Raw genomic sequence first — 18,918 nt, 5'->3', positions numbered from 1 at the left:
TCAAAGGATAAATTCTTCCAAAATATTAAAGAAGAAATTCAGGAAAAACACTGATGACACAGGAACATATTCTGCAGATGTTCATTGTGTCATCGACCATCAATGAATGATTAAGAATCTCCCAAGCTTCATTCTAACCCCACTGAAGTTACTCACAAACTATTCACCCTATTGATGCAAGGCTGGCATTGAATTCAGATGTTGGCTCTATCATGTGAAAGCTTTCTGCCTGTTCACTAACACTGTGTAATTTCTAAATATTTCCTGACAATTCACGTTCCTCACCGGTTGTGGAGCTCTGGTCTCACACACGTTGCCTTCAGAAGCTGACCTTGCAGAGGTAGAATCAGTGATTTGCTGGTGTTGACAAAGCCTTTCTGCTGCTGCTGTTGGCCTCACATCTGCACACATTTTCAGCATGGCTGAGCAAGGACAGAAAATAAGGGGGAGTTATTCACAAGCAGACACAAGTATCAGTCATTGCACCCACATGGCTAATAAAACAATTCCCAAATATTGCACTTCCGTTGAAATAAAGTTAATACTTAAGTCCTGTCCAAATAGCAGGCAGAAAACAGACAGTACTGATATATAAGAATGAAGCTATATCCAAAGAGCAGGCAGAAAACTGAAAATGCTGATGTACAAAGATGATAGAACTGTTCCCAGTTTTCCACTCAGGTTTTGAAAGAAGCGCAGGGGAAGTTAACAGTGGAAGACTTATGTGTTTGCTGTGGGACTCAAACTTGCTTCCAGTAACTGTGTTTTTCTTCACCAAAACAATATCAAAATGGCCACATCTGAGGCAGGTTTTGTGTTGACACCTCAGGCAGTACAAGCAAGAACTCTGCAAGGCCCTGCTCATAGGCTGTAGCCTCAGGAACCTCTCCTGGTTTATCTACCCTCCTGCCCAGCCTGGCATGGCTGCCATCTTAGACTCCATGCTGCCCTAATGGCAGGCCTGGCGTGATCCTCAGTGCTCCAGATTGCCTGCAAAACACAAACTAACAGCAGGTTTCACCACGCAGCTCTTATCTCAGCACCAGATGACTGAAAATATTGAAAGGAAATATGAGCAGGGGAAGCGTTTCTTCATGTTTTTGTGCGACGCTTGTTGCTAGGAAAAATATTTCCTTAGTATCTCTATGGGCTCTGCTAGTCAGCATCAGTGGAGCTCTGCTGGTTGCCAGAGTACAAAACACTGCAAATGTCAGGAAAAAAAAAAAAAAAAAAAAAGGAAGAAGTAAAGCTTTAAGAATGTGCCCCTTTATGAATGTCCATCCCCTCAGCACTGCTCTTCACACGGTCAATAAACAGACACGCATCTGCTTTCCTGGCAGGGACAAATCTTGAGAGCTTCTTCCCAATGTATTTTGTCTAAGCAGTCATATTTTTGGGCCTGGTTTTTAAAAAGCTTGGAAGCAATGATTTGTATCATGGTACCACATGGTGGATCACAGCCTGAATGCAGCGTGAACAAGCAAGCTGAGGCCTCAAGAAGCCTGCATTTTACACTGGCAAAAGAGAAAGAGGGGGAAGGGAAAGTGGGTCACTGAGGGGCAGAACAGCTCATCCCTAGTTGCAGAGATGGGGCTCTGATCTCCTACCTCACAGCTCTTGTGCCTCTGGTCGTGCTTCTGGTCGTAAGCAGTACCAGATACCCCAGGGAGGAAAGCTGAAAAAAATCCTGGCCTGGACAACCCCTGTGTGGATCTGAACCCCACCTCCCATCTCAGCTGAATATCGAGGCTTTCTGCATATTCGCAGAGCTGAGACTAATGATGGCATCACTATGTTTCAGCTCTTCGAGAGGCGAAAGGATAACTCATTTCCTAGGCCAATCACTCACCAATCTTTTTGCTCACAGCTGGGTCTAATGATGGTGATGAAGGGTTGGGGGATGGAGAGCTGGGAGCTGGTTATCGCTGAACTTGCTGCATACTGGCCACAGCACAACAATTGAGCATATTTTTTTGAGCTGGATATTTAACTCCCATTAAATGGTTTCCAGTCTTCACTGATCATTGTCCAAAATGTCTTGTGGCTGCTCCCATCACTGACCACTGAAAGTTCTCGCATGGCACTATTTTCATTTCAAGTTTTTCACAATAAAATGGTCTTCCCCAGTCTCTCTGCATTGTTTTATAAGCCATTTGGTTTTAAGTAAGATACTTTTTGCCAGAAAAATAGCAAGACTTTGTCTGAATACAAATCCCATGCCCAACACTGCTGACATTTGCGCGCAGAGACGCGCTTTCCAGTTTATTCTATTGTGCTTTTTTTTTTTTTTTTAATAGTTCAGTGGAAAGTTTGGATGGTTCCAGGCAAGTAGGCAAATATCCTTTAACAACGCAACAACAGAAATAGCCTGGAAAAAAAAAAAACAAAAAAAAAACCAGAAATATATCTCAGCGCTGCTAGGGGAATTATGGGTTGTTGGTTTCTTACTTTTGCTTTTTTTAATGATAAAAAAAAAAAGGCAAAATTTGTAGATGATGATAAGAAACTAAATTTGCAGCAGAGTTAGCAGCTGTGCTCTTCTCCACTTGAGTATATGAAAGAAAGGGACAACTTCTGTTATTTCAGTCACCTGTCTTTAAATTTAGAGCCTGACAATCAGGACTAGTGCGTGGCACCTGGTGCAGCAGGTACTGAAGACTGTGGATCCATTAGTCACAGCATGTTGAAACAGCTGGGCTTCAGAGCCCTTACAGATCCAGGGGTCTGAGAACCCAAGAGCATTTAAAAATCTGAATATCTCTGTCGATCTAAATTTCTGCAAGCAAACTAGTTGCCAAGTTGTTCCCTGACCAAACAGGGTTTGCTCCAGAAAGTCCCCAGGTAAAGTCGTGGAGCACTAATCTATGGCGCCATCTAGCTCCCACAAAAGGAATATTTGGAATAGCTCTTTTTTCCATACCATTACGACTCAAACTTTATCTGATCTTTTGCACAGCAACACGAAAGATGATAACGAGTAAAAATGTTTGTTATTGTTCTCACTTCTTGGCCTTCTGGGAGCAAAGAAAACTGGAGTACGACAAATAGGCCTCGCTTGCCTTCTGCTTACAGGGGCTTGAAAAAACCCAAAGTTCCTCCCTGTATCTCTTCGAGGATCTTTCTTTCTTTCTTTCTCTTTCCAGGAGAGGCGAGTGGCTTGACCCAACCATATGCAGAAAACCACCATAGGTACATAAGGCTCTGCTCACTCTTTCTTCCACAAGCGTCTCTTTTGTGCTCTGTCTTTGCATCACAGCTCTGGCCCACCTGATCCACTACCCAGTGAAGGGCAAAGGCCAGTGCTAGTTGTTCCAGAGGAAGTGCAAGGAAGCTGATAGTCTGAGAGCAAATATAAAAATCTGTGCAACAGAGCTTTGATTTCTACTAATTACCTGTAACACGTGGAGCATACATAACCTACTTTATTTCCAGTGATATTCACCATGGTGAAGCAAAACATTTTCCAGCCAAATGGTACAAATAATTGGCAGATTTGAGGTATAGAAGAAGTCAGGTTCATATCATGTGAGAAAACAAAATCTGGAAGCTGTCTGTTTCTGCTGTCTGAGCATTTGAAAATCCTTCATTCCCCATGCTCTCAGCCTTCTGTGGTTGCTAAATAGGAAGACCTCAACAGCTTTCAGCAGAAATTATGAGACATGGGGATTCCAAACCAGAGAGAATGGAGGCTGAAACTGCACAGGTCAGGAAATACTTGAAAGCAGGCAGACGACAACAGTACAATCCCAGGTAATACGTGTGTAATACAAGTGAAAGATCAAATTTAAAACTCCAACTAGCCTGCAGGACATTTGCCAACATGCAAGTTAGGCTCCAGTGATGTATGGAATATATTTGCTCTGAGTCTACGCTCTGCTGTATGCCAGAAGCTTTTAAACCATCTTTACAAATATGTTCCCATCTTTTGCCAACTGAATATACAGTCTTTTTCCCTCACGTTGGTATCTCCAGTTCTCCTTACTAACTTCATAATTTCTGTGGCTGTAACTGCTCTCATACATACTCAAATATTTTTGTGAAATGCAACAAACTTAACTGCTCTCTTTTAGAAAAAAAAAAAAGAAAAAGCATTATTTGCATTATTTTCACATACCTTACACACACACACACAGAAGTTATTTTAAAAAGCTTCATGGATTGGCAGCCATTCAGTTCTACTGCTTTTTTCTTCAATTGTTTCTCTACCCTCTTCTGTCTCCACTCATCTGATGTGACCCTTTCTCCTGCCACATATCTGCCATGCTTTGTTTCTTCAGCAGTAGTGACTTTCATAAACTTGGCCTAATTTCTCTGCTGTAATCCTTTTAATGTTATACATAACTCCTTTACATTTTCCTAGGTCTTACAAGACAACTCTTTTTCTGCAACTACTCTCCTGTAGACATGGATTTTTCTAGCTGTGGCTTTTCCTCCAAGTTTCAGTTGTATTCTGAAATGCATATTTTCATGCATTCTAAACAGACATTCTCAATCCATATTATTCCAGTCTATTCCCAGACTGAAAAGCAGTCTAATGTCAGAACGTTGATAAAGATGGCAATGTTGCCAGCCCTAATATTGCCCTAATATTCTTTTGATCTTCCTCTATACCCTCTCCTCCTTGTTCCTCATCCTATATATATTTTAAAAAAATAAAACTGTGTTATGTGAAATGCAGGCTGTTCACTGTGTTTTTAAGTAATGACTTGATAGCACAGGTCAAGGATGAAAGAGCATGAACCACAAGCATCTCAATCTTCATTCAGATTTTAGCTTGCGTCGTAGCAGGAAGAAATTTAATACTATAGGCTACCTAGCTCAGCTACAGGATGTTGATTCCATATGGAATACCAGATTCAAGAAGAATGGATAAGTGGGTTTATCACATTCTGTTGATCACATTTACTTCAGGCAAGTACTTTCCTAGTGCTTGTCAATGTTTAGATTCTAGTGTTTGCCAAAACCACGTAGAGAGGATTCCTCCTTTTCTGAGAATCTCAGCTGTACACAAAGTAAAAAGTAAAATTAAAAGCAATGTCTTTTGCTAAGGAATGCAGGAAATGTGTTGCATTTTCATTGCAACCACATGAAAGCAGAACTGCTGTGGAAATAAAATAGTTCCAAATACAATGAACTTGCTGACTCAGTTGATCCAGATGAAAAAAAATACAAGTCAGCAATTTAAGCAACAGCAGTACCCACTGTACTGTATCTGCAATACTGATGTAATGTGCATTGCAACATCATATTTCCCTGAATATAGCACTTGTGAGTTTGATGAGCTACAGCTTTTAGAAGCAGCTTTGGATTTGCTGCAAATTACATAAGAGAGTTTTCCTTTACAGCTTAGACTGTTAGATGTTGGACCCACCCAACTCCTTAAGGAACAGGACTTTAAAAGCAAACAATTTATTCCAGCTTTTTTCTGACCTTAATCTGAAGCACATATCAAACTTGAGATAAGCATAGATCTTGCCAATTCTCCTAATGTACCCAGAATTATTGCCATTACAGCATTTTCTATTCAGAACAGCTTATGCAAATCATTTCTCATTGTCATATGCAAATCATTTAATTCATTTTTGCTCTTTGATAGTTTTTACGAGCAACTTATAGGCAAAATATTGTAATAAAAGTGGGCACATCTTCAAGCCATTTCAAATTTTTACTGTAATTTTCTACTTTAAAACTGCCATTAGAAATTAATAGCAGCTGTCTCTAATACAGCAGAGATCTATTCCAAGTGGAAAAACCATCTAGAATTTATGATTTTAAACAATTCATAGGAACTGGTACTCTACATCTATGTTAGGTGAAAGAACAAAGTGACAAAGCACGTGGAATGGGATATGAATCAGCCTGGAGACTGGTTAAAGATTCTTTGTTGCAACTGCTATAACTTCAGGATAACACAGGAAACAGCCACCTTCATCATTTTTAAATAGTGGAAGTTGAGTTCAGAAAGCATTCAATGCATGGAAGCATCTCTGTGAGGAGCAAGAGAATACCAAGAAGGCCAGTAACAGCAGATTACATTCTAAGATACAAGAAAGACAGCAAGTGAACAATTAGAGAAGGAAGGAATAGCAAAAGCTTCTACTTTTTTCTGGTTTATGTGCCTGTCTTTTTCTTCCTTATTCATTTTATCTATTTATTTGTTTTGTAGGAAGATTGTAAAGTAGCTGAACATGTCTGGTCTATGTAAGGACAACAGATGAACAGAGAATTGTGGAATAGCACCTGCCTTAGAATATTATATTTCTTCATCCCTGAAGATACACACACCTCTATTTGGAAACTCAGGGAACAGGAAGCATGACATTATATAACTGACTTACAGACATTATTAATATAACCTATTTTAAGGAAGATAACTTTATTTTAAATGTGAGTAAAATAATAGATAACTTTTTCTCTCTTGCACATTATGCGTAGCGACTGCAAAGTATGATGGATTCTTAGGATTCTTTGCTTTTTTTTTTCCCTCCCTGCATTTTATTCATGTGAAGTTCACACCTTGCTTGTTCCGCTGACAAAAGCCACAGAAGATTTCATTTATTCAACACTACCAAATTCCCAAGGCTCCAAAGGTTTTTTGTGCTCTCATGAAGTGGGACACTTTTGAAAAATCTTGCATTACACTTCACTGTTCTTCTGCTAAACTTAGCTGCTCATTGCTCACTGCCACTGATGTTCTCTATTGTAGTAATTGATTCTGTTCATTTAAAGCCTACCGTAGTCCTCCCATGTTATGCAGTACATTTTCCAGTCATTAGGATATACAGAAGTTTAACTAAGAACTAGATCATGCAAGACAAATATTTCCCCATAGTATCAGAAAACTGGCAGTGTTCTGCTAATACTTGACAAGACAAGAAGGAGCAATGCACTTTGAAAAAGAATGCCACATAATATCCAAATCCATTTTTAAGAATAGTTCTACTTATGCTAGCACAGTGCCTCTCGCCTTTGTTTTCCAGGAAAACTACCACAAATACGTAACTGGTCTGATCACGCTCATTGAAAGTGAACTTTTACAATAGTGCCTACTCTTTCTGAGGAATATTGCTGGGTACTAGACACTAACATTTTGCTTCTCTATTAAGAGTTCAGAAACACGCCAGGAGAGTCATGACTCTAGCTGGCAAAACTGCACACCAAGTTGTTGCAGTATATCTCACATGAACAGCTGACAGACCAAGGATTACGTGCAGAGGCTATGTGGCCATGCACTTTGACTCAGGATGCCTGTTGTCTCTGCAAAGGGAATGAAGCAATCGTCAGAAAAAGATGAGAATCAGCAGCAGAATTACTCATGGTCAAGGAGTTCTGCAGCTACAGTTATGATTTATACGCTGTTCTTTATATAGCTTGACTAGTTACTGCCCCTCACTTTCACTGAAGAAAACATCACCAAGCAAGTGGTTTTCAGTAATAGTGATTACTATTGTTTCTGATACAGTTATTTTCCTTTGTAAGCTAAGAAAAAAACTGTGCTCAAACTGTGTTTCTCTCAAAATACTGAAGACAAACTTAAAATGTCCCACCGTTCTAATTCTTTGCATGACTGTGACCTTGTCTTCGAGCCCTGAAATGCTCAGTAATTCAAGCTAGAAGTAGCTCCAAGAGAAAAAATAAAGACCAAAACAAGAATACATTAATTCAATTGACATTTAGGTCAGTACAATCTTTGCTTCACTCAGAAGAAACCAATTTAAAGTCCAAGAAAGCAATAAACTTGAGTGGCAAAAGGCAGCTCCAAGCTAGCTCCCTGAAAGGAAAGAGAGAAATCTTTGCACTATAGTTCTTCTTTCTTCTCATTTCAAGAAATAGATGAAGGACAGAGACACTTGTAAAATTATTATTTATTTTTCACACTGTAGGTACCATCATCTGATGTTGCAGCACTGTCACCACTAGCACTTTTTTTGTTCTTGCTCCTGTCCTTAAATGGCCTAAGTAAGTTATCTTCTGCTATTCAGTGACCGCATATAATTCACATAGATCACAACTTTGCACCTGAAACTCATTTTCATAAGCAAAATCAGGAAGCTGCTAACTTACACTTTGCTTTGTTTCTTCACAGGTTAATTTGCCTTAACTGGAGACAGCTCACCCATCCTGATATGGTACCTGCATGAATAGAAGAAAAGTAATGAAAGAATTCCTGTGGTTTGGGTCAGTAAATAAAACAGAAAGTCTTTCTGGCGGTTGTGGTTTCTGCACTTAACAATGTGCTGTCTATCCTTGCTATTACAGATCTTAGTTGAGTCTTATATAAACTAAACTCTATTCCTCAAAGGTACGTATACATACTTTCCTTCAGTTAAATGGTTGTGAAGATGGTGGAATTCACAGAACATTTTGGCGTGTAACCAAAACATGTGGCGTTATGTCCAAAGAAGATCTGGCCAGGTACTGTAATTAGATTGCGGATTTTGAGCTGTCACATGCAATTATTTCTGGCAGTGCATTTGTACAATATGTACACCTGTAACTTTCTGCATTCCTAAATGGTTGGAAGCATTCAGAAACTCCTTTCAGCAGAGATTGTTTCTGAGAGATCTCCTGGTGAGAGAACAGCTGAAGACTATGGGAATGACTATTAAAGTGTGGCATGAATATTTGCATTTTGGATTCCTGGAACAAAACCCGTTTCACTGGGAGTTCATACCATTGCAAATCTTACCTGAATTATTTCTACTGGTTGTTTCCTTAGAATGACTGGTCAATTTTATTTTCATTCTAGTTAATTATTCCCAGACAACTGAGATTTTTATTCAGAATGATAGATGAACATACAAACAGGAACTCCTTTTTCTTGCAAAATCAGTCAGTAGTCACCAAACATGACTCTGCAAACCTACTCATAAAGGGTATGTAAAGTAAAGCTTTGAGCAGATTTTCCTACTACAGTGAAGCAAACAGTCTCAGTTTTCTGTGTGCTAGAATTCTAATATGGTAAAAATAAAGACACTGAATAAAATGTCTACATAAGCTAATTTTGCAGAAATAGGCAAGAGATATTGAACAAAGTGAGAAGAAAGCAAATGGATTCTTAAGAAAATTTTAAACGCAACAGCTAAAGTTACACAAGTGCAGTGGAATTCCTTTGAGTATGGATATTTGAAGCAACGTGCTCCTTCAAAAAATTAGAGACTCATGTAGAAAGCATGCAGCGACAGAAAGGCATTCAGTATCTCGAGGTAAAACTGGAAAAAGAAAATTATTAATGGAAATTTAATGGTCTTTCAGAGTCCAGGAGAACGTCAGCAAGTTTCCATACATTACAAAACCTCAATGTCTGCAGAAGGGCTAAATTGTAATATTCATACACTTGTTACATAATAGCAGCCAATAACACCCACAGTCCAGTATTATCAAGGACAGGGAAATTAAAGTTTACATCAAATAAATTAAAACCCTACATTTTAAATCTTCGTCATAAGATTTAGTTTCCTTAATGCATATTTAAGCACTTTAAAAACATCAGCCTGGGCTTTAAACCTCCAAATACCTACATCTCCCAGTGACCTTGCCTGGACTTGGATGTACTAAACAATTAGAAAGTGAAGTTGGTGAAGACACCCAGACATTGATCTGATGTTAAAGTTTACTGAAGTTCTACTTCTTGAACTAGCAGAACCAACATTTAAATAAAAATTAAAATTAAAATTAAAAAAAAAAAAAAAAAAAAAAAAAACAGGAAAAAAAGAGAGAGAGAGACAGGAAGGCCAGATTCCACCTAACCAAGGTTTGCATTTCATGATTGTAGTCACCAACTATCCTTCCAATGAATGAATAGTTGATATGCTAGAGATTGCCATCCATTGAAAACTTTGTAAAGACAAACATTTTATTCTTTGAAAAAGAAGTGATGAAAAATGAAACTGCTCTTCTTAGTGCAGAAAAGAAAAAAAAGAAATCTACATCAAAAATGTTGGAAACAATTCAAACAAAGAATGCATTATGCTGAGGGACATGAATCAATGTACATTCTGCAAAAAAAAAAAAATACTTAGATAATAGAAGACGCTATGGGATTCTGACAATTGAGCCTTTGTTTCCAAAGCAAGAAAAATCAACTCGGATTTACATTTTTGAATGGGTTTGTTTGATCTGAGTGCAGGGGCAATGACTGTCATCAAGAATACATGAGACCTCTAATATTAGCTGACAGGTTTTAGTCCTAGATAAGATTTCTAACTAAAAGAACAGCATCAAATCACAAAATTGAAATAATTAGATTGATCTACAAAATACCTATGTATATGTTTAATTCAGAGGACGTGCTCAGTTTTGCTAAACACTTCACTAGGTTACATCTTATTTCAAATGTAAATATGTCAATGTTACTAACATTTCTCCTAAGGAAGACTAGAAAGCAGGGAAGATAAAAAGTCTTACTCAAAGACAATATGTCATATTTCATCTTCTTAGTAAAGTCTTCATGATATTGTAGGAAGTTCTTACTCTATTGCACTGAACCCCAGCTCTACTAGCACTACCTATTCAAAGTTTTATGGCTGCAGTTCTACCTTTTCCTTATCTTTTCCAAAGATGAATCCTTATGTGTCACTCCCACTTCTCTGCTTCAAACAGAGCACAAACACCATAAAAAGTAGTTGCTTGTCTCAATCCTGGAAACCTGGAACAGGTTAAAATGTACACAGCAGGACTGGAGGCAATCAGATACTGCAAAATCTGAGGCCCAGACTTAGGAAAACATTTAAACTAATGATGGCTTTAAGAATGCTAAGATTAGGTATATCTAGAAGTATTGCTTTCATGAATAGCAACACAATGGGGCAACTGAGACTGAGGTCTGCTAAGTGCTGACAGTAGCACTGAATATTTGCCTCTTGCTGATTTACTGTACCAGGTTTTTTTTACAGCTGCTATCGTCAGAAAAGATTTCAGCAAGCCTTAAAAGTTTCAGAATTACAAATCAGGTTTGGGTAGGAATTCAGACCTTGCTACAACAAATAATTTCAAATCTCTGGTTTATAAATCATGGATTCACTTCTGTTAGCAGTTCACGAGATCTAAAGAGCTTTCTGAATTTAAGGTGATGGGGTTGGAAATTGGAGGGTAGATATCCGTCTACCCTACTCGGAGACTGTATTTTTGACAAATAAAGGTTTGCACTACACATAGCTTTTGGGTTTTTCACTTCCAATTTCTTGAGTGAGAAACAGCTGTGAGCAGAAATCATATATTAACATATTAACAGAAAGCTTTTTAACAAAGCTCTGGCTGCACACAGAGTACAGAAATGAGCCAGGCACCTCCATGCTGGATAGAAGTTTGCCTCTGCTCCACATTCATGTGAAAAACTGACATCTTCTCATGGGAGAATACAGGAAACTAATGAACCAAAGCACCAACTTTTTTGTTACTGTTGAGCTTCTGCTCACAAACGTTCTGCATCTGCCCTCCAGAGAACTCAAACGGTCAGCAGAGTAAGGCAGCAATCCTGGCCCTGTCCTTTTCCTGCTGTGTCACAAGAAGCAACTACACCTATGATAACAACATGGACTTCCTTAGGCCTACAAGCAGAAGAGTGAAGGGAAAGAGCTCTAATTCAGAGGCGCCCTGCCTTCTTCAAGACAAAGGTGAAACACTCATCAGACAAACTGGGAAATCTTGCAGGCTGGCGTTACTGAACTGAGCTGGCTACTTTGGGTTCCATAGGGCTGATCTGATCAAATTGAGGAACATTATGTTTGCAGGGGGAGGGGGATGGAGATACAGTCTGCATTTAAAACTTTTGCCAACATCAGCAGCTTGAGCGAGAGGATGCAGTTTTGATAGGTGTAACTATAACAGTAAAATTCCTGTGTACCTCAGGCACGGAAATCTAACTGCTGTTATATAGTGTTACTGGTCCAAACACTTTTCTTTAAGGGGTAGTTTTGTTTCCCAGTCTTACTGGTTTATAGTAATGCTGACAAACTTCAGAGAGAGAGACAATCCATTCTGAAGCGAAACAAAGAAATAAAACTGTACTTGGAGGTGAGTGTTCTTATACAGACCGATCAATTTTGGTCTTTCTTGGGCTGAAAAAAAGGAAAACTATCTACTGGATCTTCAGCTAAATGTGTCCTCCCCCCTTCGTCCCAGCCTTTTTTCTGGAAATCATGCACTCACCAAAAGAAGCTGCAGAGGCAACATGCTAACATTTGTTTACTGTGGATCTCCCTTTGAAGAGTGATTACAACAACATCATTCTACATATCCGGAGGGTGGATTTCTTATCTCCCTGAAAGAGAAGGAGAACAATCACATATTTGATAAGTTCAAACAAAAGCGCACACAATTATAGGAAGTGAAATGTTTGCTGAAAGAGGGCAGTTTATACAAAACCCATTTTTATAACGTCGTATATGTATTTATTTCATGACAGCTTTCAAGATCAGCTTTCCATAACTCCGCAGTATCTCTGTTTTGTGGAGTCTTTTCCATTTGAAAATTGACACTCAAGGGGAAACATTCTCAGAACAGAGTCGTTACAAGAACTACTGAGTGGCTTTCGCTGCCACCCACCCTGCACTCCAAGGGAATGAGGCATACATAAATCCATATAGGCTGCCTTTCCACCTGCAGGAACAGCTGTGAGAGGTGTGTGTCAGGAGGGGCACTCACTTCCATGGCAGCTCCCACATGGATCTGTGGTTCTGTAGGGAGGCTCTGCTTCTCCCATGTTCCTGCTCTGCCCTCCTCTACTGCCCCATAGCCGCAAGTGTGGCAAAGAGTAAAAGTTCCAGGCAGTCCATTGTGTTCTGGAGGCTGAATTCTCCTGACAGAACGGGTCTCTTCTTCTCCATGAGGTCATCAGCTGTAAGACCAGATCAGTGTCTCTCACATTCTAAAATGACTCTTGATGTGTAATTTATTACATCTGTAAAGCTCTTTATATCCTTAGAAATAAGGCAAGACGGAAGTAAATGATACATCAGCCATTCACATATATGAATATAGAATCATAAAGGTTTGAAAAGACCACTATGTTCATCTAGTCTGTTGACCCATCACCAGCGTGAGCACTAAAACATATCCCTATACAACAAGAAATTGTGAAGTGAGCAGTGAATGCAGGTGTAGAGCACCAGCAGTGAAAAATGGGAACATTTTTCTTGAAAGCCAGACATGACGTGCAGAACAACAGAAAAGCAGATTGAGCAGATGCTTCATCTGTTTGGATCGACACTCAAACTGTCAAGTATTGGAAAAAAGATCAAAATGAAAACTTCAGGCCACTACATTTCCAGAAAAGACTGCTGTTATTTGCCATCTCTGATCAGGTCAGAGAAGTATAAAACTTTTACAGCTGAAAGCGTTGAATAAGTATTAAATAGACCAATATAGATCTCATACAGACTCCACTTAATGTTTCTTTTGGAAAACTTGATAAAGCATATAATATCTAAAAACATTAAATATAATGAGAAAAATGTTGTAACTTTTTGGAACCAGTAAACTTTTTGCAAAGGTCAGCCTTTCAGCTGTTATATTTGAACCAAATGAGACTTAATTTGACTGTTAATTCTATCACCCAACTGTCAGAAAAATCTACGAAGTGTTCTGAATTTATTTTTCAAGGCAGTTCTCCAGCCTGAAAATGCAGATTCCAGAGTGTGTAAGAAACAGTTTCAGGACCAAATTGTGACATTTCTATACAAATAATGCTAATAAAGTCAGAGATATGCATAATTAGTGCATCTTAGTACCACATTTATACCACTGTCACAGTTTAGGAGAGTACAGCTAAATGTATTCGGAATGAAGAATAAGCTAACTACCTAGGGCTTACTTGGACCTGTATAACTGTAGATCTGCAGTGAAGGTTTGCTGCACTTGGTACATAGCAAAGAAAAAGGCTGATAACTTCAACTGTTCAGTAAACACAAAAAGAATGTATACCGCAACCTTTGCTCAGCGCTCACTGCCCTCTTATTTCTCTGGAGGACTTAGGCCCTTTCAGACTGAACACTAGCCCCATGTCCTGTCCAACACATAATGCATAGGAGATGGTGAAGCTAACCTGAGGATTCCGGCCAGCTTCTCTATCAGGAAATAACTCTGTAATATTGTCTCCTGAAATGTTCCCCATGCTTTCTGATGTTCTATTCTGTCAGCCTTTTGCTGCCCCAGGAAAAAACAGGGCTGCTGTTTCATGTAAAGGTATCTTATGTATGTAAATCTTTTGTATCATTTATAATGAAGGACTTACACAATAAGATCCAATATACATGTTATTATCATTTTACTGCTGTAAAGGAATAGCTCAGAGAAAAGTTTTATTGATAAAAACCTCAGCAAAACTAGTATATATTTAAAATAAGGCTTCCAATCTTGCAAGTGCTGCTTACTTAAAAGTGTAACTACACATAGGTTTATATAGTGAATATATGCTTAGAACAAAGCATGCAAGAAGAGCTTGAAAGTGTATTAAGATTTCTGTAAATAGAAATAGGAATTGCCTCCTTCCTACTTGGAAATATAAAGCATTCATTACAATCTGTGTTTACCATTCACAGCATTGGTGGGAGAATTACCTTAGTATTACATCACAGGAAAATAATAGATTTTAGCAGCTTTGTGATTGACTGTAAAGATTCATTTGCACAAGAAAAATGTCCTCACACGTCCATGGAAGACTCAAAAAGTGAAGATATATGTTGCATTTTAAGGCAATTCTTTTTTAAGTCAAGCACATCTACCTGAAACAGAGGTACCTTTCTTTACTAATTTATGCGGCGTGACTGGGAAAATAGTGCACAGAAATGTATTTTCCTTCCTGTACACTTACATTGATTTTTGTCTCTCAGCATACATAGATCCAAACAGTATTTTCACTTTCAAGTGTTCAAAGTTAATTATTTATGTTTGGTTTCCCGTAAATAAGTAAAGATACTTCTGCTTTTCCCAGAAAGGATAAAAAATTATCTGTGGTTAACTTCTGATATGCAAGACTCTGCAATCCCCCTCTGCAGGCAAATGTATCAATTACTTCTGCAGTATTTAGTTGAATGGAGTTTTGAAGAGAACAGAAGCCAACAAACTCACCCAGAAATTACATATGCTCTTTAATTCCTTAGAAAGGTTTCCAGCAACAGGAGCTTAGCATTGAAGAGGCTGTTAGAAAAAATTAAGGGACAGAAAGTGTCATCTGGTAAACACCCAAGTAAAAGCAAAAGCAGAGACACAAACATGAAAGAGATCACAGATATCCTACTATTTATGATGTGATAGTAAAGTGTAAAGTGTACCGGGATCTTAAAGCAATACATGTTAATTACCCACAGCAGATCTGTGATGTTATAAAAGTAATTGCTATGAACTTTTCTATATTGCTGATAACTACACTTATCACAGCTTGGTTTGTTTGTTTTAAATTGCAACAGGAACAGGAACTTGCAACAATATAATTCTGTAGGAATATATCCATTTTTTAAAGTATAAAACATTGGAATACATCCAATAAGCCTTTAGCTCTGCTCAACAAAAGCAAAAGCAATCTTGACAGGGCAAAAGTCCACAAATGTACGTGTTCTAAAATGCCACCAGAAAAGTTTTTCATCTAAGCCTCCAGAATAGCAAGAATGAGCTGATAGTCCATCATCAAAAGCAGTTAAGCCAGTAAAATACAGATAAAAACAAATCACAAGCATTGTTTTTGTGCTTAGAAGCCAGCTCTCAGCTGCAGAGGTGAGAATAACCACTTCAGAATTTCTATACTCCAGACAGGCAAAAATGTGTGCTGTGCACCAGTGAGTACCCAAAGCATACCCTTGTTCCCCATGTGCTCAGGAGTAGGCCGAAAACCCTTCCATCCCTGCAGGAGTTTTAGTTTGGAGGTGGTTAAAATCTGTCTGGCTCCAAAGACTTACCAATTTTTCCTAACATAACAAACTCCTGAACGTATGCAAAAATCAGGGTGTCAATAATAATTAAAAAGTCTTATCGTGCTTTCCAGAGAGCGCTGAAATACAGAGTTGATAGACTTCAATATTATGCAAATAAGGAATGGCCCAGGGGAATGAAAATGAAATCTTTGGAAAACAACAATAGTTTAGAAAGTAAAGTGAGTTATTAATTTCAAGGTAAAACTTCACCATTAACTGTTGTCCATTATCTATCAGATAGTCCTGTGATCACCTATCTAGCAATCCTACAGCAAAGACAAAATGCATTTCTATTACTGCTAGGTTTCTACAGGGCATTTTAAGAATTCTGTGGATGACTTGGGAAACCTGGGCTTTTTTTCATTATCTGGCAGCTATTACTTCATCACATCCTACATACATGTTTCAGAAGGGTAGAAGAAGTAACAAAAATGGATTTGGGAAATACCTTAAAAAAAAAAAAAAGAGAGAGAGAGAAGAAGCATATGCTAGCATTAACACATTGGTACATCCTAGTTAGACTAAAAAAAATGGTACAGGAGTTATATTTAAAACTTCTCACTGAAGAAAAAGAAGAAGCAAATCAACTTTAGTTATACTACAGGCAGGAGTGCCATGCACTTCTGAGTTTAAACCTCAACATAGAAGCATAGAACTTTTAGCTGTACAAGGAGCAGATATCAAAAGATCTTTGTGTGCAGAGCTACATAAATTGAAATCAAACACAGAACCAGTGTCTTCAATGTTGGTTTAAACAAGACAAGTTTGTGACAGTTCAGCCTGAGAAAGTCTAGGTGACCCAGTTTCAAACAAAACAATTTATGGGAATAAGGAAAATACAACAGATATCCAGTGCTGACGGACGAACAACCACATCCAGAAGGAAGGATTCCCCAAACATTTCTGCCCAGTCCTGCCACACAAGCAGTTCTACTAACCAGAAAAGGACATCACATTCTTCTTTGTGCATGCAATTAAATTGTATGAATCTAAGGAGAGAGTATTGCTTTTAAACAATGAAGTCAGCCAATAAATCTTTCTGTTGTCTAATGCTTCTAGGACTGTAACCTCAGTTCATGCCTCTAAATAAGTGAGGATGTTAATCATGGACTCCTGAGAGGTTTAGAGCCAGTAATAGTCCTTCCACGGGGTAATTCTGCCGATTTCACTCACATTACTTTTAGCTTACTCTGGCTTGAGAGGAATACCCCCTACAACCATCAGTGTGAACAGCAATCTGCTTATGGACTCTCAAACACTTGCTGGCCCCTAGCCACAACCACAAGTAACACAAGTCTCAGAGGCAAACACAGCTCCACCTCTTCTGCCACTCATCGTGAGAAGAAAATTGTTTCTAACATATTTAACAACTACGCAAGTTCCATTCCATTAATTAATTCACCTATAATATTCAATTTGCTTCTTGTTATCCCTCTTTAATTAAAGCAAATCGTGTTCTGCTTTCAAACAAATGAACCCATTTGAACACTCAGCCATGTGCTTTTCTACTTGTTAATAGCTACACCATGGGGCTGTATGGGACTGCAGCACCCTCAGGATTCCTAAGAAAGCTATGAGTCATCCCATGTTCACTCACAGGAGAGCCGTATGGCTGGGTTATTACTGCCACCTAGTTTTCAATTTTCATTATCTAGATTTTTGCATTTTCTGTGATAGAAAGTATTTGCATACCGTCAGAAAACATTGATTTTAGTCATATCTGATATGTATCTTGTGATGTTTAAACAGCACAAACTCATGCAAGGATGAGCCGTTAATGAATGAACCCACATGCATCTAGATGCAATCACTCCTCATATATATTGAAGGGAAGAATACATAATTCCCAATCTCAAAGGTACACATCTCCTGAAAACCCAAATCACAACTTTGCTATGCAGGGTCAAACAAAAACCCTTCTTAGCAGCACTGAGGAAGTTTTCTAAAATGTGCTCATAGGTCTATACCTAATCTTGCCCAGCTGATGCTGTACCTGATAGCTTTTATTTTATATAGACTTTTAATGCGATTGACAAATGAAGCTTCCCATTTTGTATAGGTGCTTTACTAATATCTTGCATAAAGGCTTTGGAATATTAGGCTCACCAGTAGACAGTATGCCTTGTTCATTTTGAGAAGTACGAGGTGAACCTACGTATCGAGGCAGTCTTTCTAGACCAAAACACGGGCAAGAAGCTTACCAATAAAAGACAGCAAAACGTGGAGAACAATTAAAGTAATTTTTGACACCTCATGTAAAAATCTGTTTTGAGATCTGAGGAAGGAACTGTCAAGGTTCCCCATCCTGGTGTCCTGTCTGCTTGTATTGACTGCAAACTACCATGGGATCCAGCAGAAATTGCAGGTTAAAACTAGAACCAACTGAACAACCTTTTGCAAGATTTAAAACATTCTGAAGTTTCCAATCCTGAAACACAAAAATACCATATGTGTAACTGGAGATTCTTTTAGAGCTGGGGCTCTGTCATAGCAAGACAGAGTAACGTTTTATAATTTATCCCAGACAATTATTCTAAACTAAATGATGGCAACGTCTATTTTACACTTCAAATACATTTTACTCATTCTGTTAACAAATAGCATGCAAAAAATAGGCCATTACATTGCGTCCGTGTGTAATAATTTACCCCAAAAGCTGCTCATAAAGAAGCCTGGACCCTCTTCTTCATGAAAGCTAAAGATTCCTGCATTGATTTTCCATGGCAGCAGGAGCAAGAGCTGATGTTGTTCGCCTCAATTTTTCACCAAAAGAGCTATAAGGAGAGGAAGTAAAAGAAGGTGCTTGTGAATTTCAGGCATGGTGCAATCTGAGGAATTTTGCATGCTGGATGAGTTGACAAGGCACAATTCTGAAGCAGACAAAACTGAGACATCTACATTAACACACGTTGAGAAACCACAGATGTCTTCAAACGCTCTCCCTTTTTTAAATTGTACTGAAAGACTAAATTCTATTTGAAATCAGATCCTAGGCCCCTGGGGTTGAAAA

At 38.5% G+C, this 18,918-nt stretch overlaps 1 long non-coding RNA gene across 1 annotated transcript; it reads right to left on the bottom strand.

The window, feature by feature from the left end:
• Window positions 1-291: 291 nt before the first annotated feature.
• Window positions 292-12,700, bottom strand: LOC122157763. The gene is made up of 4 exons (XR_006168017.1): window positions 12,646-12,700; window positions 12,151-12,262; window positions 8,065-8,133; window positions 292-422 (listed from the first exon to the last, which is right to left on the bottom strand). It is a non-coding gene; the product is annotated as an uncharacterized LOC122157763 (long non-coding RNA).
• Window positions 12,701-18,918: the final 6,218 nt, after the last annotated feature.

This window comes from Centrocercus urophasianus, unplaced genomic scaffold, assembly GCF_019232065.1.
Source record: "Centrocercus urophasianus isolate 14NV4802_14NV808 unplaced genomic scaffold, USGS_Curo_1.0 seq_14, whole genome shotgun sequence".
In the NCBI taxonomy this organism is placed as follows: Eukaryota; Metazoa; Chordata; class Aves; order Galliformes; family Phasianidae; genus Centrocercus; species Centrocercus urophasianus.
This window is presented reverse-complemented; position numbering and strand designations above follow the sequence as displayed.